This window comes from Pipistrellus hanaki (assembly GCF_964339955.1).
Source record: "Pipistrellus hanaki genome assembly, chromosome: X".
NCBI lineage: Eukaryota > Metazoa > Chordata > Mammalia > Chiroptera > Vespertilionidae > Pipistrellus > Pipistrellus hanaki.
In genome coordinates this window covers 73,645,227-73,671,748 of record NC_140524.1, presented here as the reverse complement: position 1 = coordinate 73,671,748, position 26,522 = coordinate 73,645,227, and the positions used below count along the sequence as shown (strand labels likewise).

The 26,522-nt window shown below is 40.8% G+C and overlaps 1 pseudogene across 1 annotated transcript; it reads left to right on the top strand.

The window, feature by feature from the left end:
- Positions 1-9,571: 9,571 nt before the first annotated feature.
- LOC311614684 (translocon-associated protein subunit beta-like) lies at positions 9,572-10,385 on the top strand (annotated as a pseudogene). Its single transcript has one exon. The product of its transcript is annotated as a translocon-associated protein subunit beta-like (transcript).
- Positions 10,386-26,522: the final 16,137 nt, after the last annotated feature.

The window sequence follows — 26,522 nt, the reverse complement described above, 5'->3', positions numbered from 1 at the left end:
ACTTTTGCATCCTCTCATTTAATCCTGTGAAAGAAATAACACCATTAACCCCATATCTAGGACAGAGTAACTGAGGTCAGAAAGATTTAGCAACTTGCATTAAGTCACACTAGTAAGGAGTCAAATGCAGGCAGTTTGACCACAAGGCCTGCTAACTTACTCATCACACCACAACACAATGGTTTTGACACCATCACTCCTGGACCTAATATGATATACAGAAATATCTGTAGGAGCCTACTCTTAGAAAAACCTTGAGAAAACTCAGACACATAGAATGCTCTCAACCTAGACCAGGCCTGATATGGCCCCTGTTGCACTTTCCATCTCTCATAGTGATAGTGTAGACATTATAATTGGTTTTTATTTGACAGAGAGGAGAGAGTCAAAGGATCAGGGAGAGAGTCACCTGAGGACACAATGGCAATTAAGAAAGACCCTGGCATCCTGGTACCCAAGGGATCATAGAATAGTACACTATGGGTTAACTCTAGGAAGAGGGAGGGCAGTGGAGCTATAAAACAAGTACGCAATTGTCGCTCTAAAGCCTGGGCTCCTAGGGAAGAGCCTGCCTCCATGCCTCTATATCACATGTGTCAAACACAAGGCCCGCGGGCCAAATCCAGCCTGCCAGGCCTTGCAATGTGGCCCGCACCGCGCTGTCATCACTGCACTCCGCTGTCAGTTTATGACTGTTCAGTAAACCATTCGGCCCGCGATTTAGGCTGGATTTTAGACTTTGGCCCCTTCTCTGATTGAGTTCGACACCCCAACTCTATATGATCCTTCTTCTCCCATTCCTCCCTACTCTGAGCAGAGTACTGGAAGTTAGGAGGCAGAAGAGATGATTCTGTGGTTCACCCTTTTCCCACCATAAAGGTATATATAAGGAAAAGACTACAACACTGAAATGGGGGCAAAGTGCAAAGACAGGTAAAAGTAGGCTTAGCTCTACCAAACTGGCCTTCCCTGAGGTCCAGGGCAGAGCTCTTTTTACACATCCACCTTCTGCTAAGTGACTACAAATGCCACAGCATAGAGAAGACAGACAAAGGAAGGGAGAAAAAAAATTGGCAATTCCTGGGTATGGCCTGGGCTGGGCCTGTCAGTGATAATGAGACTGTGTGCAGTGTTTATATGTGGCTGAAATGAAGACAGCGTGGCATGGAATCAGAGCAGGTCTGGGAAGGGTGTAAATATGGAGTGGAATGTGGTAAAATGAGTGAAAATTCTCAGCTTAGATTTCTTGCCAGAACAGTGTTACCATGTATTTCTGAGAAGCATGTTCATACAGAAGTGGGTGCATGAGGGCTGGGTAGGAGGCATATGGGTGTAAAGTGTCTCGTACAGTTAGATAAATGTCAGCTATAATCCTATATACTAAAGAGGTAATATGTAAACTGACCCTCATGCCCTTGCACAAGATGGCAGCCCCCATGTAGTCAAAGATGGCCACCACAAGATGGCTGACAGGAGAGGGCAGTTGGGGGCAACTGGGCTGGCAGGGGAGGGAAATTGGGGGCAATCAGGCCTGTGGGGGTTGGAGGGCAGATGGGGGCGACCTGGCCGGCAGAGGAGGGCAGTTAGGGGCAACCAGACTAGCAGGGGAGGGCAGTTGGGGGCTGGCAGGGGAGTGGTTAGGGGGTGATCAGGCTGGCAGGCAGGAGAGCAGTTAGGAGCCAGCAGTCCTGAATTGTGAGAGGGACTAAACCAGCAGTCGGACATCCCCTGAGGGGTCCCAGATTGGAGAGGATATGGGCTGGGCTGAGGGACACCCCCCAATGCACAAATTTTGTGCACCAGGCAACTAGTTATTATTATAAAAATGAAGATAATATGCTCTTCATTCTCATAATATTCATTATCTTATGGAAGATAAAGACATGGAAACAAATAATGTCAATCTAGGTTGCTATTGTAAATGGAGGAGGCATGAACCAGAAATTTGGGGATGGAGAATGGCCAGGGAAGATTTCCCAAGAAAGGTGATCTTTAGCTAAGCCTACAAGAATAAGTTGCCTTAATTAATAAAAGGAAACGGTGCCATGGATACATTTTAGGCAGAGAGTACATACATGTAAGGTGTGGTGGCAAGTGTTTAATATGACTGTAGATCAGGGAGATATAGATGGAAAAGAGCCAGAAATGAGGCTGGGAAGAAGGTGGTAAAGGATTAAGCCAGGATTTATATACTACAAAAAGTAGTTCAGAATTAACCTTATAGGCATTGGGAATCCATGGAATCCCCAAGTGTTACATTTTGCCAGGTTGGAAACTTTCATGGTGCCTTTCAGCTCCTAGGACTTTCTGGCAAGAAGATATCTACTTCCTGGATCCCTGGTGGACTGGCCAGGCTCCCCTTTCAAGGGTTTCTGTTATAAAAAGCTTTTTTACTTATTGGACATATTTACAATTCTTCTCTAACCCAAGCATGGCCACAAACAATTAATTACAGCTTAGTTTTTATTAAGACAAAAAACTCAGATTTACATTCTTTAACTCCTTGTTCTAGTTTACCCTGTTTTCCCCAGTCCTTTCTCTGGCTTTCTTGCCCTGTCTTCCTGTTACTACCCTAGTAAAATTCAGAGAGCCTTGGTTGCCTCATTTGTACCAGGAGATATGTTATCCTTAAGGAGGTCTGACATTCTCTAAAGCTATTTGGGAATGCCACACTTGAGGTTTCTAATGGTTTATTCTTCTGGTAATCTCATGAGAACTCTAGCACAATGATTATTAGTTCCATTTTACTAAGAAGGAGGTTGAATTTCAGAAAGGTGAAATCACTATCCAAGGACACACATTTCAGGGTCAGTGTTGGGCAGTTAGGGGCAACCAGACTAGCAGGGGAGGGCAGTTGGGGGCTGGCAGGGGAGTGGTTAGGGGGTGATCAGGCTGGCAGGCAGGAGAGCAGTTAGGAGCCAGCAGTCCTGAATTGTGAGAGGGACTAAACCAGCAGTCGGACATCCCCTGAGGGGTCCCAGATTGTGTGGTCCTATGCCTTACTTCTTTTGTACCTTCTTGGCTAAATGTCTTTACTTTCTCTCCCTCCCCCCCACCCCCTATTCCTTACAATCCCCAAATGAGAGGTTTTTGCTAAAAAAAATTTCTAGTTCTTATCCAGAAACCCTGGTAAAGATGACTGAGATGAGGCAGTCAAAGAGGTATCCAAACAGGCCTAGAAGGAGAGCATGTCCTTCCCGTTCCCCTACACCAGTGGTCAACAAACTCATTAGTCAACAGTACAACAATTGAAATTTCTTTTGAGAGCCAAATTTTTTAAACTTAAACTTCTTCTAACACCACTTCTTCAAAATAGACTCATCCAGTGGTATTTTGTGGAAGAGCCACACTCAAGGGGCCAAAGAGCCACATGTGGCTCACGAGCCACAGTTTGCCGACCACAGCCCTACACTAACACCCAGTACCATGGTGGCAGGTGAGGTGAAGACCTTCAAAGGCCCTAAATGATGGACAAATTGTGGTTTCCCTGCCCATATATAATTCAAAATAAAAACAATAATAAGCCATTGAGCCTGGCCAGTGTTGCTCAGTAGTTGAGCATCGACCCATGGACCAGGAGCTCACTGTTTCCATTCCTGGTAAGGGCACATGCCCTGGGGTGTGGGCGTGGTATCTGGTGGGGGGCAGCCAATCAATGTTGATGTTTCCCTCTCATAATGTTTCTCTCTCCCTTCCTCTCTCTTTAAAATAAATTGAAAACATTTAAAAAAAAATAAGCCATTGAGAAGTTTATTAAAATTCTGATATCTCTTACAAGAACTGATTTGAAGTCTTTTAAAATATCAACTAGAAAACAGTTCTCATATTGGGGGCCATTTTGTGCACTTGTATTGAGGGTGACTATTTATTGGCCTATCTGTAGTAGATTGTGAGTGTGAGTTTCTGATGATAGCACTGTGCAAATATGAGGGCTGATGGATCTCACTGCCACATTTTCTTTGATCTCTCTGTTGTTGCCTCTAGGGGTCCCTGTTAACTCCCACTCCTGAGGTATTGAGTTCCATAAGTACTACCTCCAGGCTAAGTTCAAAAGGTCTCTAGCCACAGAATGTTGGCTTGATGCAGGGGTTTAGGACAAGACTAGGAAGTTAGGCTCCTCTTTTCTCTGGCTCCCACTTTTCCTGTCTTTGATTCTACATATTGTTTTCATTCTTCCACTTTGCTTTTTTCTTGTCCTCTTTATTCATTTCTATCTCAGTTTTTCTCCTTTGCTCCATACTCTCAGATTGTTCCTTGTTTAATCTCATCCTTTCTGTTTCTCTTTTTGTCCTGTCTTTCCTCATATTACAGCGCCTCTAGATTCTTAGCCTCTATGAGTATGTATCTTGGTCTCAACCTCTTCCTGTCTTTGTCTTATTTTCTTTCCCATCTCAGAGCCCACAAGAACTTTTAGAAAGGATAAGCTGAAATATCCTGGGCACTTTCTTCAGAGGAGTTAGGGATGAAGACTTAGGACTAAATTTAAAGTTTTCAAGGTTGGGTGGGGACTTCCAAGGAGACAGCTAAGGAAGGAGGGAAACTGGCTTATTCAGTAAGAGGATGAGGCCTGGAGTGGGAACTTGGCAAAGACTGAGTTCCAATGTGCAGTCAATGTCCTGAGCTCTCTGACTGAGGCCTTGAGGTTATTTTTGGGAGCTTTTAAAATATCCCAGAAGGCTTCTACCCACTCCATTCAGCCTGGGATACTAAAGGATACAAAGATAGAAAAACTGAAGCCTTCCTGAGCTTCCACAAGCCTTCAGAAAACAATAGTAACACTGACCAATATTGGGGCACTTGAAAGAAGGTAGCAGTGGTAGAAGATGATGAGTCAGCCAGAGAACAGGAAGGAGGTGGTGAATAAACTACCTCAAATTCCAACACCCCAAAGATCCTAGAGATCAGCTGGTTTTATTTTCTCAATATTTATATGTGTAGAAGACTGGAGGGGGCGCTCTCTCTCAAAAAAAAAGGAAGGCAGAAAAAGGACTTTCTTAGATCCATTCCCTTTACCTCTGCCCCAGTTTGCAATTTCTGACATGGATTGCGGCAATAGCTTGGTTATTCTGCTTCCAGACCCTCTTTGGGCAATCTAGACTTCATATTGGCAAGAGAAACCTAGCATATTTTGGAGTGGGGTTGGGAGTGGAGAACCAGCTCTGACTGTCACTCCTACTTAGAGCTTTCAAGAGCTTTCCAGTACCTATTAGATAAAATTCAAAAGCAATTAGCCTAACACACAAGCCTAAGACTGTTTGTGATTTAGCCCTTGCTTAACTTTCCAAATTTTTATTTTTTGTATTTTATTTATATATATATATATATATATTTTTTTATTGATTATGGTCTCACATAATTGTCCTTATTCCCCCCATTCCCATCCCAAACCCCTCCCTAGATATGCCCCCCCCCCGCCCCGCGTTGTCCATGGCCACTGGCTAAGCCCATACGTATGCACACAAGTCCTTTGGTTGATCTCTTCCCCTTATCCCCATCCCCTCTTACTTTCCCTCTGAGGTTTGAGAGTCTGATGGCTGGTTCTCTTTCTCTGGGTCTGTTTGTGTTGTTCATTATTTCCTCTAGATGTGTGAGATCATGTGATCCAAGAAATACCCTTGTAAGAACCTAAACTGCAACAAGCCATGATGGTTATGCTGAGAGGTAAATGAATCAGTCTGTAGTGAGTTCCTTTCCAGGCCAACAGTTCTTTTGCGTCCCAATTTCAATGCCAGATAGTTCCTTATGTGTACATGCCAGCCATGATATTTCAGATCTGGTTGGTGGACAAATGGCAGTAATGCAGGCCCGTCTGTCTCTGGTTTGGTCCTGGGCATTCTTCAGCAACCCGCGGCTGCTGTCTGCTGGTATGCTGAGGTGTCGTCAGCATCTTCCATCTCTGAATTGTGTCTCTTCTGTCTTCATGGCTGGAGCGCTTCTGTCTATTGCTCTCTGTTACAGAATTCCAGATGGTCTCAGAGTTGTTTTCTGAAAATATACAAACATATTCTCGACCAAAAGTTAATGAAGGGATATTTTCTTTAAATTTTATTTGGGATTCTTTTCCATTCCCCCCCCCCCCAAAAAAAAATGATTTTCCCCTGGCTTGTTTTGTCACCATGTGTGTATTTTCATGGGTATCTTGCTATTAGCATTTTTATTTTGTAATGAGTGATTCCCTTTGGAAACTTCCAAACTTTCTGCCATTTCCTCTCTCTCTCTCTCTCTCTCTCTCTCTCTCTCTCTCTCTCTCTCTCTCTCTCTCTCTCTCTCTCTCTCTCTCTCCTCCTCTCCCCAGTTTCTCCCCCCTCAAAAAAGTTAATGCATGTCTATTAAAAAACCATAGTTACCTCCATCCAATGATAACCACCTCCTACCTTTCTGACCTACTTCCCTGTTATTCTCAAGCTCTCACTCTGATCCAGGTTGTTTCTAGGACCTATGAGCTCCCACCTCAAGACCTTTGCCCTTGCTAATCTTTCTGCCTTTCCCCAGACATCTTGTTTGTTCCCTCCGTTTCTTCAGGTTGCTACTTAAATGTCGTCTTCTCAGTGAGGCCTTCTCTGACTTCCCTTATCTAAATTTTCAGCTGCCACCACATCTCCTATTTACTTCCCTGATTTATTATTTAGCACTTATCACCATCTAGTTATTACTTATTATACTGACTTATTTGTTTATTGTCTGTCTCTCTTACTGTTTTTTTATCTTTGTGTAAGTTCCATCAGGACAATTATTTTTTTTTTCACCACAGTTGTATCCCCAGGATCTAATAAAGCACCTATCACATCATAGATTTTCTTTTTTAAAAAAAAAAATAAATCTTTATTGTTCATATTATTACAAATGTTCCTCATTTTTCTCCCTCCATTGCTCCCCTCCACCAGGTTCCCACCCCACCCTCTGCCCTTTCCCCACCCCCCATTGTCCTCATCCATTAGGTGCACAGTTTATGTTCAGTCTCTTCCACACGCCCCACTCCCCTTACATCATAGATTTTCAACAAAAATATTCATTGAATGACATTTAATAGTTGATAGCTATAAATTCTCTTATGTATTTAAGACTGTGTCTACACTCTATTCTGACCAACTGATTTATTCTTTCTTTGGTACCAAAAGGCATTCATTGCTGCAGGTTTTTAAAAAAACATATTTTTATTGAATATAGAGAGAGAGCGCAAGGGAGAAGGAGAGAGAAGTAGAAAAACCCAAAACGAGAGAAAACCATTGATTGGCTGCTTCCTGCATGCCCTCTACTGAGTATCAAACCCACAACCTGGGTATGTGCCCTGACCAGGAATTAAACTGTGACCTCCTGGTTCATTGGTTGATGCTCAACCACTGAGCCACACCAACTGGGCAGCAGGGTTTGTTTTTTATATTTTTTAATTTATTTTTTATTTTTAAAAAATACATTTTATTGATTTTTTACAGAGAGGAAGGGAGAGAGATAGAGAGCTAGAAACATTGATGAGAGAGTAACATCCACCAGCTGCCTCTTGCACACCCCCTACCGGGGTTGTGCCGGCAACCAAGGTACATGCCCTTGACCAGAACCTTTCAGTCCGCAGACCGACGCTCTACCACTGAGCAAACCGGTTTCGGCAAGGGTTTGTTTTTTAATAGTTGAAGTATAGTTTCACATTTCTGGCTTCTGTACACGCAGGCCCCTCTGCCTGGCATGAGTTTCCCCTTCCTGATCTATGTGGAGAACTGCTGCTCACTCTACAGGTCTCAGCTCAAGCTCTATCTTTCTGTGAAATCTTTTCTGCTTCTGCAAGGTTGATACCCCTCTTCCTGTCTCCCTAGTCTCTCTACCATTATACTTTATCACCCTGTGCCTTGACCATCTATTTACACATGTGCCTCCCCTACTAAACTGTAAATACCCTGAAAAAGCAGGACTTACTGATAATGGTATCCCTAGTGCCTAGATTAGTGCCTGACATTCAGTAGGAGCAGTTGTAATTGGACAGACCTGAATTTGAATTCAATTCTACCACTACTTAGCTGTGTGATCTTGGACAAGTTACTTCACCCTTCTGCATCTTAGTTTCATATCCTGTAACACAGGCATAATGATAGTCATCACATATAGTTGTGGTGAAGATGCAATGAAATAACTCTATGCAAAAAGTGCTGTAACAAATATGTGGAACTCTAGTTACCTCACTTGCTCCTCATGAGGGAAATGGGGCAAGTTTTATGCACTCATTTTTTTTTTCATATACTCAGAGAAGTGAAAGTGAATTTTCCAATGTTAAAGGATAAATAAGTGGCAAAGCCAACTTCCTAATCTTACTCTCTCAGATTAGATCAACTCTTTGTCTGGGAAGTAAGAAGGTTATTAATTCCATGGCTCCTGGCTCCTAAACCAGCATATGGGTGTGGTGTACTACCATCAGAGAAAACTGTTACCTCTGAGAGCAAGCCCTCCCCAACTGAGGGAAATAGAGAGCAGACCTCCTTTGTCCTCAGTTCCTCATTAGCCTTGGGGATTTTAGATATTGTAGCTTCTTAATCTTGGAGAAGGAGGCAGTTCCCTATTGTCTGAGGTTGGAGGGAGGAGAAATATAAAAGCTTTTTTCCATAAGGGCAGCTGAAGGCTGGGCATGCTCTGAGGGGATTCTGAGAAGGAAGAAGAGCTCAGGAACCACTGTACATACTGCCTATTTTTTGCCAGCCTCTTTATTATGTGCACATTCATTCAGGTAATGAACGTTTTCTGAACACCTACTGTTTATTAGGTATTGTACTAGATATTGGCAGTGCAGTGGTGACTGAGACTAAAGGAGCAGGACACAGATGGCAAAACAGGTGATAACTATAAAGCACACATGACAATCTCATATTATGGATGAGAAAATTGGGTCTCAGAAATAGAAATTGATCACAACACAGATAATTTTGGGATCCAAAATGCAGGTTTGTCTAAGTTTAAACTTGTTACTCTTTTCACTATACCATCTACCTCCCTGATCCTGCTGCCTCCAAATTTAATAATTTCCTTCACCTACCTACTTTAGTATTCAAAATGACACCCTAAAGAAGTACTCCTGTAAGGTAATACTTACTTGCAAAAATTCCTAGCAACATGTCATAATAGCATTCCTGTGAACCTGAGAACATATAAGCAGCTGTTGGTATATCTCAGTTTATGAACTTTAATCCAATAGTCACCTAGAAGGAAGAAGAGGAACATGGTACCAGATTGTTAGTTTTGATGAAGGGCAGAGGATGAAGAAGGAAATGTATAGGAGCTGGAATGAGGGCCTAAATGTATAGAAGTAAATATGAGTAATATTTTTATAACCTTGGCAGGACAAGATAAATAGCAAATGAATATTGGTAAAATTGACAATAAAATTAAAATATTTTTTTCTAAAAATTAAATGACAACAAAGGGCAAACTGGAGACATATTTGCAAGTTATTCGACATATGAGAGACTGATATATTTAAAATATAAATAAGTTTTATATGTCAATAATAAAAAGAAAACTTGAACAGAGTACATGAATCAATCTCACTAGTAACTAAATAATTAAAAATAAACACATAGGGGCTTTTTCCGGTACTGGTTCCTCCCCTCCCCCAAAGGCTTCTTTGGGGTGCACGATGAGGCTGCTGGCATTTATAGTGTTGGCTCTACTTGCTGTCACACAAGCAGAGGGAGGAGCCAGGCTTTTGGCCTCCAAATCACTGCTGAACAGATATGCCGTGGAGGGGAGAGACCTGACCTTACAGTACAACATCTACAATGTTGGCTCAAGTGCTGCATTAGATGTGGAGTTATCTGATGATTCCTCCTCTCCAGAAGACTTTGGCATTGTCTCTGGAATGCTCAATGTCAAATGGGATCCAATTGCCCCTGCTAGCAACGTCTCCCATACTGTTGTCCTGCGCCCTCTCAAGGCTGGTTACTTCAACTTCACCTCAGCAACTGTTACTTACCTGGCCCAGGAGGATGGGCCGTTGTGACTGGCTTTACCAGTGGTCCTGGACAGGGAGGAATCCTGGCTCAGCGGGAGTTTGACAGGAGATTCTCACCTCACTTTCTGGACTGGGCAGCCTTCGGGGTCATGACTTTCCCCTTCATTGGGATCTCCCTGCTGCTGTGGTACTCCAGCAAGAGAAAATACGACACCCCCAAACCCAAGAAGAACTGAGGGGGTTGCACAGCCGCCTATCCCAAGAAATCCAGGTGCTTTCCAGACTCCAAAGGGTATCTCCGATGCAGTCTCCTTGGCCACCTTCTCCTGGGTCCTGCCCTGCTCTCGTTGGGAGTGAAGGACTGGGCCGAGGAGTCTATGAGAGCCTCCTCTCTTCCCTCTTGAAGCCATACAGACAAGAATGCCAGAGCCTAGAGGAGCCGTGGGGTATATTGCTGGCCTATGAGCTCTCTGGTGCAGTAGGGGGCATTTGGAGACTGCATGACACCAACCCTATCTCCTGCTTTCCCCTCTCAGAAGTGGATAGAAGATAAAGTGAAAGCTGTGGTACTCTTGGAGGTTACCCAGCTTCTGCTCTGGGTTAGGGAAGTGCTTACCAAATGAGTTTTCTAATAAAAGCAAATTGCCACAAAAAAATAAATAAATAAAAATAAAAATAAACACGAAGGGGATTTTTGTGTGCTCTAGCACATTGGTAAAGATTTCAATGACTGATACCTAGTATTAGTGGGGTAAAAATACTTGCATGCACTGCTCATAGAAATAAAAGTTAGAATAATATCTCTGAATATTATTTGGCAATATGTATCAAAATTTAAAATTTGCTTACCCTTTGATTTACTGAGGAATAATTATGGACCAGTGTGTAGAGATATATGCATAAGGTTATTCATTACTATTTGTTAGTACAAAATTGAAAGCAACCCCAGTATCCTTCAGTAGCAAAATTGTTAATTAAACTAAGTACCTCCATGAAATGAAACACTATGCAGCCACTTAAAGTGGTGAAATAGTCTTATATTAGCTGACATACAAAGAAGCCCATAAGAAAGAAAAACAAACAAACAAAAAACTTGAAAAAGGATGCCTATGAGAAATATTGTTGAGTGAAAAAAAGCAGATTATAAATTAGTAGAGAGTATAAATTATGGGGTGTGTGATATTCTGGACTATCTATACTAATAAAAGAGTAATATGCTAATTAGACCAGACATCTTCCAGATGTCCTTCCAGACAAAGCCACGGTGGTGGGGCCAAGGCAGGGGCAGTTAGGGGTGATCAAGCCAGCAGGGGAGAGCAGTTAGGAGCATCAGGCAGGCAAGCAGAGTGGTTAAGGGCAATCAGAAAGGCAGGCAGGTGAGCAGTCAGGAGCCAGTGGTCCCGGATTATGAGAGGGTGCAGGCTGGTCTGAGGGACCCCTCCCCTCCATGCATGAATTTTTTGCTTTGGGCCTCTAGTATTAATATAACTATCATTTCTAGAAGAAGTTCATCTCTATATTCAACAGAATTCTCCAGGGTCAAGCTTCAGCATGTCATGTTAACAGGCACACAAACAAATGACAAATTGGAATCTCTCCAGAGGGAAGTAAGTAGGCTAGGAGGGAGTTGGCCCAACTCAGGGAAACAGTTGGGCTGAAGCTAGAAATACTAAAAATTACAGGGAAACAGATTTGGGATTCAATAAAAGAAGCTTTTCAAATGCTCTAGCTCCCTTGTGAGTGAGTAGGCTGTCTAGCTAGGTATGGAAAGTGAACTTCTCACTACTAGAGGTGTTAAGGCAAGGGTCAGGGAGTCAGATTACCTCCAAATCAGTTCTCTTCTAGTTTTTGAGAGTCTCAGACTTGACAAATGTTATGGATCTGCACTTCCCACCTAAGGCCAATGGGAAAGGCAAGAACAGCGTCCTATGGGAATAAAGCCCATTGAGATGTAAAGTGAGTTCAAGAAAAAAAAATTGAGAAAAAAAAAAACCACACACACACACACACACACACACACACACACACACACACACAATCAGCCTGATGTCCCAACCCAATCCCTTAAGAGAGATTTCCCCTTCCCTTGACTGGCCTCTCCATTCTCCCAGGGCATCTAGCCTTTGGAAACTGTGGGACTTTCAGCAAGGAGATTGAAAGTCCCATAACTCTCCTCATTTTGGGCCATAGAGTTCAAATCGGCTCTATTAGGCTGAATAGGTAGGCTGTTACCTAGAAGGTGTTATTACAGGGCACTTGACCAACCCTTCTCCCTGTTTTAAGAGACCTCCCCAATGTCTGATTGTTCACCATCAGTGCTTTGTCCTTTGAATCTTGAATGATTTCCAACATTCCTTTGCAAAAATTCCAATAATTTCAGGAAGGGGATCACCTTAAACTGCCAGGAAAAGGGGAGGGGTGTGGAAAGGCTACTGCATTCTGAAGAGGGCCTCTTAGTGTCTAGACTCTAGAGGAAGTTTTATAAGCTGGGAGGTTGAGCAAGGCAGAAGAAGGGAGGAGGCTATGGGGGAGGAATTTTTCTATCCAGGGGCCCAACTTACTCTGTAGTTAAAGTTTAGAACAGCTAGACTAAGTAGTTCCTAGGCCTGGCTGCACATTAGAATCACCCAAAAAGCTTTTAAAAATACTGGTGCCCAGACTTCACTCAAGCCCAAAGCTTCTAATTTAATTAGTCTAGGGTGGGGTCCAGACATAGTTATTTTTGAAAATTTTCCCCAAAGGATTCTAATGTGCAGCTAAGCCAAGAGAGACCCAGTTAGATATAATACTGCTTGGGGGAAAATTAGATTAGCCTCCTGGTCCCCAGTATGTCAGGACCATGATGCTACCCCACTGCTCCCCAGTAATAGCCCCTTGCCTCAAGGGTATTTAGGGGAAGGAGAGCTAGTTTTTTTGTGTGTAGATAGTCAAACTTCTGGTGTTCCTGGAACTTTTCTGTTTTTAAAACTGAAAGTCCCATATCCATGCAAACTGGAAAGATTGGTCCCTCTACACAGGATTACTGCAAGTACTTAATTCTTAAGTCATTTTAATATATATATATATATATATATATATATATATATATATATATATATATATATATATATTCAGAGAGGAAGGGAGAGGGAGAGAAAGACAGAAACATCAATGATGAGAGACAATCATTGATTGGCTGACTCTTGCACGCCCAATCCTGGGGATTGAGCCTGCAAACCCAGGCATGTGCCCTTGACTTGGATTGAACCTGGGATGCTTCAGTCTGCAGGTTGATGTTCTATCCACTGAGCCAAACCAGTTAGGGCAAACCTTAAGTCATTTGAGCACTGATTGAGACATCCACATTTTTCTTTCTCAGTTTTTTTTTTTTTTTCTGTAAAACAAGGATAGCTTTTAAATGCTCAAACAGATATATAGATGAAAGCCTATAAAGGTAAAATAACCAACCTAAGACTATAGGGGTCATTAGAAGCAGAGAGGAGAAAAATGGTGGCAGAAGGGTCAGACATGTTCAGAGCCTTGTCCTGGAGCAGAAAAAAAGAACAGCTGAGGGTCAGATGGGGAGTGTCGGTTAGCACGTTAAGGGACAGCTAAACTCCAGGAGAAGGTGGGGGACTGCTGGAAAAGGTCCTCTGACCTGGCAGCCTCCATTGCAGCTGGGTTCCGTCCTGGAGCTACAGGCTCAGACACGAAAACTGTGTCATCTTAAAAGGGAAAGTGGATCTTATTGGAAACCTGAAAATCCACAACTGCAGCAACCACCAAACAGCTGTGAGCCCAAGAACATTGATCCCCAATTGGTGCAAACACATGGATTCAAAGGAGCTCTTCACTCCACCAAGGGAAGGTCAGATTTCACCTGGGATAAGGCAGGAGAGAGAAATGTGCACTTTGCACTTCTGGGGAAGTCCGTGCCTGGAAAAATCTGAGACTTTTGGGGCTGACGTGGTCTGTGAATGTGGAGGAGGGTCCACAGAGCTGAGAACAGAAGGGATCTCTAAAAAGCAGCCCATTTTGATCTGACTCGAAGGGACAGCCTGAGGGTTTCAAAGGAGTGCAGGCTACTTAGACTTGCACAGACACACTGTCCGCACACTTGGGCTTTTTCTGCTTCTGATTAATAAGCCCAATACATAGGACAGCCCAGTTGGGGATAACTTGGGAGACTGCAGGGGGATTTGTTTTTTGTTGTTGTTGTTTTTTTTCTGGAACTTAGGAATCAAAGCGTGTGTGTGTGTGTCTGTGTGTGTGTGTGTGTGTGTGTGTGTGTGTGTGTGTGAGACCATCTGAGAGCCAGCTCTGAGGAAGTCCACCTCCACAAACTGGTATTGAGTGCCACAGGGAAAGAAAGCTATAGAGGTCATAGAGACCAGAAGTCAATCCAGAAACACTGCCACCCAGGGGCTGAATCACAAATTGACTCTTTTATAATAAAAAATAAAGTAATGTGAGAAATTAAGACACCACCTATTTAAAACTCAGGACTGGCTTACAACACAGAGGAGCAGTGAAACAGAGGGAACTGCAATACTGTCCTGACTGGGAAATGGGCATGTCAAACAGAATAATAGAGGAAGTGAATGACCTTCACTACTGCAAATTTTATTTTTATTTTTTTATTTTCATTTTTTTGCATCTTTTCCTTAAGAAACTATTTTATTTTTATTTTTTCATCACTTGATTTTACCTTTTTAATTATTACATTTTTATTTTCAATCAGTATTATCACTACTACTATTTTACCTTTTTTAGAAGTGTCATTTTATTTTCTCTTTATTTTACTTTGGGATTAGTGTTCTACATTCTATTTTCATCTTTCCTTTAGCATTGTTTTACCGTATCTCAACTCTACCTTTATGCCATCACTCTTCCTAACCTTTCCCCTTTTGGTGTCCTGTTTATCTTAACCTTTTCCTTCTTTAGATTTTCCCTATTCTTTCTGTTTACCTCCTGCTAAAATTTCACCCTACTTATATATCTAATTTCCAATTTCATGCTCTAAGTCACTAATTATCTTAGAGATGCAAATAAAAAGTACAATGCAGTACCATCTCACACCTGTCAGAATGGCTATCATCAACAAATAAACAAATGACAAGTGTTGGCAATACGTGGATAAAAAGGAACACTAGTGCACTGCTAGTGAGAATGCAGACTGGTGCAGTATGCTAGTGAGAATGCATACTGTGGAGAACAGTATGGAGTTTCCTCAAAAAACTGAAAATGGAAGTTTCATTTGACCCAGTGATCCCACTCCTAGGAATATATCCTAAGAAACTAGAAGCAGCAATCAGAAAGGATATATGCACCCCTATACAGCACAATTTACAATAGCTTAAGATTTGGAAACAGCCTAGGTGCCTATCACCAGATGACTGGGTCAGAAAATTATGGTATATATACAATATGGAATACTATGCTGCCATAAAAAGAAGGAATTTTTTTAAAATATATATATATTTTATTGATATTTTACAGAAAGGAAGAGAGAGGGATAGAGAGTTATAAACATCGATGAGAGAGAATCTTCGATCAGCTGCCTCTTGCACACCCCCCACTGGGGATGTTCCCACAACCAATGTACATGCCCTTGACCGGAATCGAACCTGGGACCTTTCAGTCCGAAGGCTGAAGCTCTATCCACAGAGCCAAACCTGTTTTGGCAAGAAGGAATTCTTAACATTTGCAGCAACTTGGCTGGAACTGGAGAACATTATACTAAGTGAAATAACCCAATGAAAGAAAAATACCACATGATCTCACACATTTATGGATAATAAAGAACATTATAAACCGATGAACAAAAAGATAGATATAGAGACAATAAAGCATTAAACAGACTGTCAAATTACAGCAGGAAGGTTAGGAAGAGGTGGGAGAGATAGATCAACTGAAGGACTTGTATGCATGTATATAAGCATAACCAATGGACACAAAATGCTGGGGGTGAGGGCATGTATAGGAGTGGGTTGGGGGAATCAATGGTAAGATATGTACACATATAATACCTTAATAGAAAAATGAAGAAAAAGGAAAAAAAATGAAGCAGAGATGTGTCTAAAACTCAGCACACCCTAATGGTCAGTCCCTTCATTCCAGAGTTGCGTAACATTGTCCAACTACCTCCCTGACTCACATAAGCTCAACTGTCCTTTTGGGTGGCATTATATTATATTATATTATTTTTATTTTTAAAATATATTTTTATTGATTTTTTTACAGAGATAAAGGGCGTGGGACAGAAAGTTAGAAACATCAATCAGCTGCCTCCTGCACACTCCCTACTGGGTATGTGCCCACAACCAAGGTACATGCCTATGACTGGAATTGAACCTGGGATCCTTCAGTTTGAAGGCCAATGCTCTATCCACTGAGCCAAACCAGTTAGGGCCGCATTGCATTTTTTAAAAGAAATTATTTTCAATTACAGTTGACATACAATATTATCTTAATTTTATGTATACAACATAGTTATTAGACATTTATATAAGTATGAAGTTATCACCCCAATAAGTCTAGTTATTATAATACTATTGACTATATTCCCTATGCTGTTCTTTACAACCCCATGATTTTTTACTAGTATACCTGGCAATTTGTACATCTTAATCCTTTCCCCTTTTTTACCCAATAGGGGACATTGTATTTAATTTCTCTTACAAACACGAAGTACAAAGAAAAAAGGGAGCTCACAGGACTGTAGGAGCTCAGGTTAGAGGAACAAAATTCAGCTGGGAAAGTGGAAATGGTCAGGAATGACCTCTCAGGTGTGATAAGTTGATATTAGAAAAAAAAAAGTAGTAGTTTTTCAGGTAAACAGAGGAGGAAAACAGCAGGGGAAGTACATTTTAGGCAGTGAACACAGCATGTCCAATGGCCCAGAGGAGTCATAAAACATGGCTGTACAGTTCAATCTAGTGTTTGGTATGACTGGAGAGCAGGGTGATGAATAGCTGAACAGTTGAGGGTGGTCATATATGTTCTGCTAAAGAGCTTGGACTTTAGCCTGTAGGTGTCAGAATACAATAGAAAGGTTTTAAGCTTGAATCAGATAGTTAACTTCTTTAACCAGTTATAACTGCAGGGCAATAGAGAGGGATTAACAAAAAAAATCCAAAAATTAAGAGTTGTCCTCAATCTCAGAACAAAACTAACAATAACTTTTCTGGCCCAAGCAGCTGACTAATAGAGATGACGCTTAGCCCTGACTCATCACTGGGAAACCCAGCTCCTGTGTGGAGGTTTAGCCCCACCCTCCCCTGTCTGATCTAAGTATATAGGCTAAGACAGGTTGACTTTGTGCCCAGGCTGGCAAGCCTTCAGGCCATTCCTCCCAAAATGTGCCTCCCAGGTTGCTCTGGGACCAGGGGCCCAGGCAGCTCCTCTAATCCTAGAAGGTACCATGCCCTGGCATTGCATCCCCCAACCTCTCATTTTTGGCTCTTGTTCCCATATGTATAGGGAAGTTCCCCCATATGTCTTCTAGGTTTCATGTAATTACCCTTCCTACACTCAGGTCTCCATAACATAGGGTTCTCTTTATCCTCCATGAAGATTCCCTGTTGCATATTCATTAGCTGACAGTCTAATAGAGAAGGCAAACAAAAGTAATTACAGGATAGTGAGGGAGTTGTGTGTCAAAAGCATAGTTGGAAGACAGAGAAAGAGGGGACTGTCTATGGGGGTGAGGAAGCTTCCCATAGGAAATGATATTTGACTTGGGTTGTGAGAAATAAATAGGAGTTGATCAGGTAGAGAAAGATTACAAAACTGATGAAATAATAGTTTTGAAGGAACAGAACTTTGGAGTTACCTGGGGATCATTAGGTGTAGTTCCAACATAGAGGAAACACATGGTGGGATGACAGAGGTCAGGGAATGTGAGCTGGGGTATTGACATGAGACTGCTCAACTGCCTCCTGGGCCTTTCAACTTGAATGGTTCATGGGTACCTCAGACTCACTATGTCAAAAAATACCATCATATTCTTCTAGGGCTGGTAATCACTAAGTCCTAGCAATTCTACCTTTTAAATTTGTCTCTAATTTATCCTCTTCTTTTTTATTTATGAGAGAGAGAAAGAGAGAGAGAGAAAGAGAGAGATAGAGGGAGAGAGAGAGAGAGAGAGAGAGAGAGAGAGAGAGAGAGAGAGAGAGAGAGAGAGAGAGAGAGGGGATAGATTTGTTGTTCTACTTATTTATGCATTCATTGGCTATTTTTTGTATGTGCCTTGACTGGGATTGGAATCTGTAACCTTAGTGTATTGAGACAATGCTCTAACCAACTGAGCTACCCAGCCAGGGCGATGATGATGATGATGATGATGATGACTAGCATTCAAGTACAGAACTAAATAATGAATATGCCTTTTCTTTTTCTTTTTTAAATTTAAATTCTTTATTGTTTAAAGTATTATATATGTCCCCTTTGTCCCCTCTTGAACACTCCCCACCTGCCCCCACCCACCAGCACATGCCCTCACCTCCCTCCCTCCCTCCCTCCCTGTGTCCATTGGTTATGCTCATATGCATGCATACAAGTTCTTTGGTTGATCTCTTATCCCTTCATCCCCTGCCTTCCTTCATAGGTTGGACAGTCTGTTTGATGCTTCTATGACTCTGGTTCTATCTTTGTTCTTCAGTTTGTTATTCATTATAGTCCACAAATGAGTGAGATCATGTGATATTTATCTTTCTCTAACTGACTTATGTCACTTAGCACAATGTTCTCCAATTCCATCCATGCTGCTACAAATGGTAGGAATTCCTTCTTTTTTACAGCAGCATGGTATTCCATTGTGTAGGTGTAACACAGGATTTTATTTTATTTTATTTGTTTATTTATTTATTTATTTATTTATTTATTTATTTTTGCATAAACAGTTAAGGAAGTTTATTAGCTCTAAAAGCTGTGATCAGATATGATTTTTAAAAATAAATCTTTATTGTTCCTATTATTACAAATGTTCCTAATTTCCTCCCCCCCTCCATTTCTCCCCTCCACCAGGTTCCCTCCCCACCCTCTGCCCTTTCCCCACCCCCTATTGTCCTCATCCATAGGTGCACAGTTTATGTTCAGTCTCTTCCCGCACCCCCCGCCACTGCCCTTTTCCCTGAGAATCATCAGTTCACTCCCCTTCCATACCTCTGATTCTATTATATTCACCAGTTAATATTGTTCCTTAGATTTTTTAATTCCCTTGGTTTTTAGATTCACATGTTGATAGTTATGTATTTGTTGATCATAATTTTTATCTTTATTTTCTTCCTCTTCCTAAAGAACCCCCTTCAGCAATTCATATGATTCTGATTTGGCGGTGATGAACTCCTTTAGCTTTTTTTTATTTATGAAGCTATTTATCTGGCCTTCGATTCTGAGTGGTAGCTTTGCTGGGTAGAGTATTTTTGGCTGTAGGTTCTTGCTATTCATCACCTTGAATATTTCTTGCCATTCCCATCTGGCCTGCATGGTTTCTGTTGAGAAATCAGCTGACAATCGTATAGGTGCTCCTTTATAGGTAACTAGCAGCTTTTCTCTTGCTGCTTTTAATATTCTCTCTTTGTCTTTTGCTCTTGTAATTTTAATTATGATGTGACTTGTTGTGGTCCTCTTTGGATTCCTTTTGTTTGGGGTTCTGTGTGCTACCTGGACTTATAAGTCTAATTCTTTCACCAGGTGGGGGATTTTTTCTGTTACTATTTCTTCCAGTATGTTTTCATTACCTTGGTTTCTCTCTTCTTCTGGGACCCCCATAATTCTGATGTTGGTTTGCTTGAAGTTGTCCCAGAGGTTTCTTACATTATCTTCAACTTTCTGGATTCTCTTGTCTTCTTGCTTCTGTGGAGGAGTGTTTTCTGGCTCTTTATGTTCCAAATCTTCGACTTGATTCTTGCGATCTTCCATTCTGTTTTTAGGACTCTGTATAATATTTTTTATTTCAGACATTGTATTCTTTATTTCTAGTTGATCCCTTATTATTTCTAGTTGATCCCTTTTCATATCCTCATAGGTCTCATTTATTTTATCGGCCTTTTTTAGGAAATTCTTGAAAAACCTTATAAGCGTGGTTTTGAACTCTATATCCAGTGGCTTTTGTCCTCCATTTCTTTCGTTTGTGATCTGTTTCCTTGTCTTGGCATTTTCACTGCTTCCCTGAGTTGGTAGGGTGGCTTTGTGTGCTAAGATGTCCTATATGGTTCTGTGGGTCAGTCTTCCAGTTACCTGAGGTGGACACTCTTGGTGCCCCCTTTTGTGGACTGTGTTACAACCTTGTTGTAGTTAAGTCTTGATTGTTGTTGGAAACTCTGGGAGGAACTGACCTCCAGGCCAATTGGCTGTGAGGATCAGCTGTGTCTTTGCCAGGAGACAGCCTTATTTGACTAGACTTGGAAAATTTCAAAAGCCTCTGTGCTCAGCTTGGATGGGGCGAAGTTTCAGGGTGGAGCCTACAGCCTTGGCTTCTGTCAACAGTCCGTTCTCTGAGTACAATGTGTGCGCCTCTGGGACTGCCTTTTGCCGCTACCCTGGGTTTCTGCCTTGTAGCTCAGACTCCCTTCGTGTGAGCCTGGGCCCCCAGGGTCTCGCCCATAACTGGGGTTCAGTGCTGTCGGAATTGGGGTTCAGCACAGTCTGGAGCTTTTATCTTTTTCCCGCTAGGGAACACCAGCCAGGCACTCAGCTTCCCCCTCCTCTCCAGCTCCATCCTCTCCGCACATGCAACGTGTCTCCGTACCTTAGGCTTTTACGGCTCCTCTGATTTTCCTTCTGGTTTTCTCTTTTTTTCTAGTTGTAGAATTTCCAGTCAGTCAATTTTCCTGTAGTTCTGGATAATGTCCATTTTGTATTTTAGTTGTATTTTTTGAAATTGTTGTGTGAGGCTGCAGTTAGGCGTTTACCTATGCCACTGTCTTGGTTTCTTGCATATTACTCCCCTAACTCAGGATTTTAATCCACTCATCTGCTGATGGACATTTAGGCTGTTTCCAAATCTTAGTTATGGTAAATTTTGCTGCTATGAACATAGGGGTGCATATATACCATGTTTCCCCCAAAATAAGACATCCTCTGAAAATAAGACCTAGTGCAACTTTGGGAGAAAAAAATAATATAAGACACTGTCTTATTTTGGGGGAAACAGGGTACTTTCTGGTTGTTCTTTCTGTTTTCTTGGGATATATTCCTAGAAGTGGAATTACTGGGTCAAATGGAAGTTCTATTTTTAACTTTTTGAGAAAACGCCATACTGTTCTCCATAGTTGCTGCACCAGTCTGTATTCTGGCCAGCAAAGTGCAAGGGTTCCCTTTTCTCTGCATCCTCACCAGCACTTGTCATTTGTTGCTTTGTTGATGATAGCCATTCTGACAGGTGTGAAGTGTTGCCTCGTTGTTTTGATTTGCATCCCTCGGATGATTAGTGACTTTGAGCATGTTTTCCTATGTCTCTCGGCTTTCTGTATGTACTTTTAAGAAAAGTGTCTATTTAGGTCCTTTGCCCATTGTTTATCTTCCTTTTGTTAAGTTGTATGAGTTTCCTACAAATGTTGAAGATTAAATCCTTATCAGAAATAGCATTGGCAAATATGTTCTCCCATGTAGTGTGTGGTGGGGTGCTTCTCCTTTTTCCACGTCCCACATGGAAAGGGAGAAGGACAGGTTCCTGAGTGGAGGAGCTGGGGATTAAGAAATAAAAGAAAGAGACAAGAAGCAGAAATAGATCCAAAAGCTGGGTGCCAGGTGGAGGCCATCACTCTGATGGAGGGACAGTCAACACCCACCACAGACAACACAGCACATTTATTGATTTCCAGAGGGGGGTTTAAGGTCAAAGAAGTTTTGGGTGTGCCCGGGTCCTATTCATTCCCTCATTCCTGGGATTTAGCATATCAAGACCTAGGTAAGTCAAGGTCCTATTCGTTCCCCATTCCAAGCACAAAGATAAAGATAAGAAATCAGTACTGATAACAGCCTCCGGCATTTTGGGAGGCTGTTGCCTGGGACGGGGCGTGCCAGTCACCTGACTCAGCTGACATTAATTTAAAGGTCATCCATGTGCATTCCCAAGAGCAGTGTTTCCCAACCTTCTCTCATGATGAGAATCGCCTGGTGGAGTTGTTAAAACACAGATTCCTGAATCCCAACTAAGAAGTGCTAAACTAGAATTTTTGGGAACATATAGGTAAAATTGTATACTTAACTAGTGCTCTAAGATGTTATATACAGAGCACTAAGTTAGGTATGCAATTTTACCTATATGTTCTCAAAAATTCTAGTTTAGCACTTCTTAGTTGGGATTCAGGAATCTGTGTTTTAACAACTCCACCAGGTGATTCTCATCATGAGAGAAGGTTGGGAAACACTGCCCAAGAGGCCCTTTACAGTAGTCCACTTTCTTGTTGTTTCTTAATCCCCAGCTCCTCCACTGTTGTTTTGTGGATGGTTTCTATTGCTGTGCAGAAGTTTTTTATTTTGATGTAGTCCCATTTTTTATTTTCTCTTTAGTTTCCATTGCCCAAGGGGTTGTGTCAGTAAAGATATTGCTCCAACAAATGCACTATTTTGCTGCCTATGGCTTCTTCTAAGATTTTTATGGTATGGTTTCCCATTTTTACATTTAAGTCCTTTATCCATTTTGAGGGTTTTTTGTGTGTATGGTGTAAGTTGGTGGTGTAGTTTCATTTTTTTTTTTTTGCATGTATTTGTCCAATTTTCCCCACAGCATTTTTAGATTTCTTTATTGATTACAGTGTTACATATGTGTCCTTATTCCCCCATTACCCTCTCTATTCCCCCCCCCCCCCCTCATGCCCTCACTATCCTGTTGTCTGTGTCCATTGATCAGGCTTATATGCATGCATGCAAGTCCTTTGGTTGAAATATCCCCCTTACCCCCACCCTCCCATACCTTCCCTCTGAGGTTTAATGGTCTGAACGATATTTCTCAGTCTCTGAATCTATCTTTGTAAATCAGTTTATGTTCATTATATTCCATAAATGAGTGAGATAATGTGATATTTATCTTTCTCTGCCTGGCTTATTTCACTTAGCATAATGCTCCCAAGTTCTATCCATGCTGTTGCAAATGGTAAGAACTCCTTTTTAACCACAGCATAGTATTCCATTGTGTAGCTGTACCACAGTTTTTTTAATCCACTCATACGCTAATGGACACTTAGGCTGTTTCCAAATCTTAGCTATTGTAAATTGTGCTGCTATGAACATAGGAGTGTATATGTCCTTTCCGATTGGTGTTTCTAGTTCCTTGTGATATATTCCTAGAAGTGGGATTACTGGATAAAATTGGAGTTCCAGTTTTAGTTTTTGAAGAAACTCCATACTGTTCTCCACAGTGGCTGCACCATCTGAATTCCCACCAGCAGTGCACGAGTGTTCCTTTTTCTCCGCATCCTCGCCAGCACTTGTCCTTTGATGATAGCCATGATTTGTTGCAATGATTTGTTGATAATTGCCATTCTGACAGGTGTTAGATGGTACCTCATTGTTGTTTTGATTTGCATCTCTCAGATGATTAGTGACTTTGAGCATGTTTTCATATGCCTCTTGGCCTTCATTCTGTCTTCTTTAAAAAAGTACCTATTTAGGTCCTTTGCCCAATTTTGATCGGGTTGTTTATATTGCTTTTGTTGAGTTATATGAGTTTCCTGTAGATGTTGGAGATTAAGCCCTTATCGGTGATGACATTGGCAAATATGTTCTCCCATGCAATGGGCTTTCTTGTTGTTTTGTTGATTGTTTCTTTTGCTGTGCAGAACCTTTTTATTTTGATGTAGTCCCATTTGTTTATTTTCCTTTTACTTTCCATTGCCCTAGGAGCATATCAGTGAAGAAATTGCTATGGCATATATCTGAGATTTTGCTGCCTATAGATTCCTCTAGTATTTTCATGGTTTCCCATCTTAAGTTTAAGTCCTTTATCCATTTTGACTTTATTTTTGTGTAAGGTATAAGCTTGTATCCTAGTTTCATTTTTTGCATGTATCTGTCCAATTTTCCCAACACCATTTATTGAAGAGACTGTCTTGACTCCATTGTATGTTCATGCTTCCTTTCTTAAATATTAATTGAGCATAGTGGCTTGGGTCGACTTCTGGGTGCTCTATTTTATTCCATTGATCTATATGTCTGTTCTTGTGCCAGTACCAGACTATTTTGAGAAGAGTGGTTTTCTAATACAGCTTGATATCTGATATTAATATCCCACCTACTTTATTCTTCTTTTTCAGGATTGCTGCAGCTATTCAGTGTCTTTTTTTATTACCGAAGAATTTTTGGAAAGTTTGTTGTAGGTCTGCAAAATATGCCTTTGGTGTTTTAATGGGGAGTGTGCATTGAATCTATAGATTGCTTTGGGTAGTATGGCCATTTTAATTATTTTGATTCTACCAATCCATGAACATGGTATGTTCTTCTATCTGTTTTATGTCTTCCTCTATCTTTGTTTTCAGTGTTCTGCAGTTTTCCCCATATAGGTCTTTTACTTCCTTAGTTAAATTTATTCCTAAGTATTTTAATGTTTTTTGGTGGGATGTTAAATGGGATTACTTTTTTAGTGTCTCTTTCTGTAAGTTTATAATTGGTGTATAGAAATGCCATAGATTTCTTCGCGTTAATTTTGTATCCTTCTACATTGCTGAATTCATTTATTAAGTCTAATAATTTTTTGATGGAGTATTTAGGGTTTTTTTATGTACAATATCATGTCATCTGCGAATTTCTTTGCAAATTTGGAATGCCTTTTATTTCTTCTTATTATCTAATTGCAATGCCTAATACATCCAGTACTATGTTGAACAGGAGTGGTGAGAGTGGGCTTCCCTGTCTTGTTCCTGTTCTTAGGGGAAATGGTTTTAGTTTTTGCCCATTGATTATGATGTTGGCTGTGGGTTTGTTATATATGGCTTTTATAATGTAGAGGTATGATCCGTCTATTCCCACCATGCTGAGAGTTTTTATCAAGAATGGGTGTTGGATTTTGGCAAATGCTTTTTCTGCATCAATTCATGTGAACATGTGATTTTTATCTCTCAATTTGTTTATGTGATGTATCACGTCTTTTGATTATACCCAGGATAAATCCTACTTGTGTGATCTTTCTGATGTACTTCTGCATCTGATTTGCTAGAATTTTGTTGAGGATTTTGGCATCTATGTTCATGAGGGATATTGGCCTGTAATTCTCTTTCATTGTGTTGTTTTTATCTGGTTTTGGTATTAGGGTGATGCTGGCTCCATAGAATGATCTTGGAAGTGTTCCTTCCTCTTGAATTTTTTGGAATAGTCTTAGGAGGATCTGTTTTAGTTCTTTCTTGAGTGTTTGGTTAAACTCTCCTGTGAAGCCATCTGGCCACGGGCTTTTGTTTGCTGGAAGCTTTTTGATGACTACTTAAATAGCTTCCATAGTTATTGGCCTATTAAGATTTTTAGAATCTTCCTGATTGTGTTTTGGAAGATTATATTTTTCTAGGAATATGTCCATTTCCTCCATGTTTTCTAGTTTATTGGAATAAAGGTTTTCATAACATTTTTTAACAACCCTTTGTATTTCTGTGGGGTCTGTTGTTATTTCTCCTCTTTCATTTCTGATTTTGTTTATTTGGATGCTCTTTCTTTGCTTCTTGGTGAGCATAGCTAGAGGTTCATCAATCTTATTTATCCTTTCAAAGAACCAGCTTTTGATTTCATTTATCTTTTTTATTGTTTTGTTTTTTGTTTGTTTTTTTTGTCTCTATGTCATTCATTTCTGCTCTGATTTTTATTATCTCCTTCCTTCTACTCACTGTGGGCTTTTTTAATTGCTCTCTTTCTAATTCTTTAAGTTGTAAAGTTAGATTTATTACCATTGTTTCTTTTTGTTGTTATTGTTTTTGTTTGTTTTTTGAGGTATGCTTGTAGTGCTATAAACTTCCCTCTCAGGACTGCTTTCATTGTGTCCCATAGATTTGGGATTGTTGTATTTTTATTGTCATTAGTTTCCAGAATGTTTTTAATTTTTTTTCATCTCTTTGGTAACCCAATCACTGTTTAATAGCATGCTATTCAGCTTCCAAGTGTTTGTATTTTTTGGGATGTTTTTATTGTAATTTATTTCTAATACTATGCCATTGTGATCTGAAAAAATGCTTGATATGATTTCAGTCTTCTTGAATTTGGGGAGACTTTGCTTGTAACCCAATATGTGGTCTATTTTTTAAAATGTTTCATATGCACTTGAGAACATATATTCTGTGGCTTTGGGGTGAAATGTTCTGAATGTGTCAATTAAGTCCATCTGAACTAGTGAGTCATTTAGGATTGCTGTTTCTTTGCTGAATTTTTGTCTAGAAGATTTATCCAGTGATGTCAGTGGTGTATTAAATTCCCCTATTATGATTGTATTGCTGTTGATCTCTCCCTTGATATCTCCCAGGAGTTGTTGTTTTTTTTGTTTTTGTTTTTTTTATGTGTGTTTGGGTGCTTTTGCATTGGGTGCATATATGTTTATCAGGGTTATATCCTTTTGTTGTATCCATCCATTTAGTATTATGAAATGGCCTTCCATATTGCTTATTATGGCCTTCACTCTGAGACCTATTTT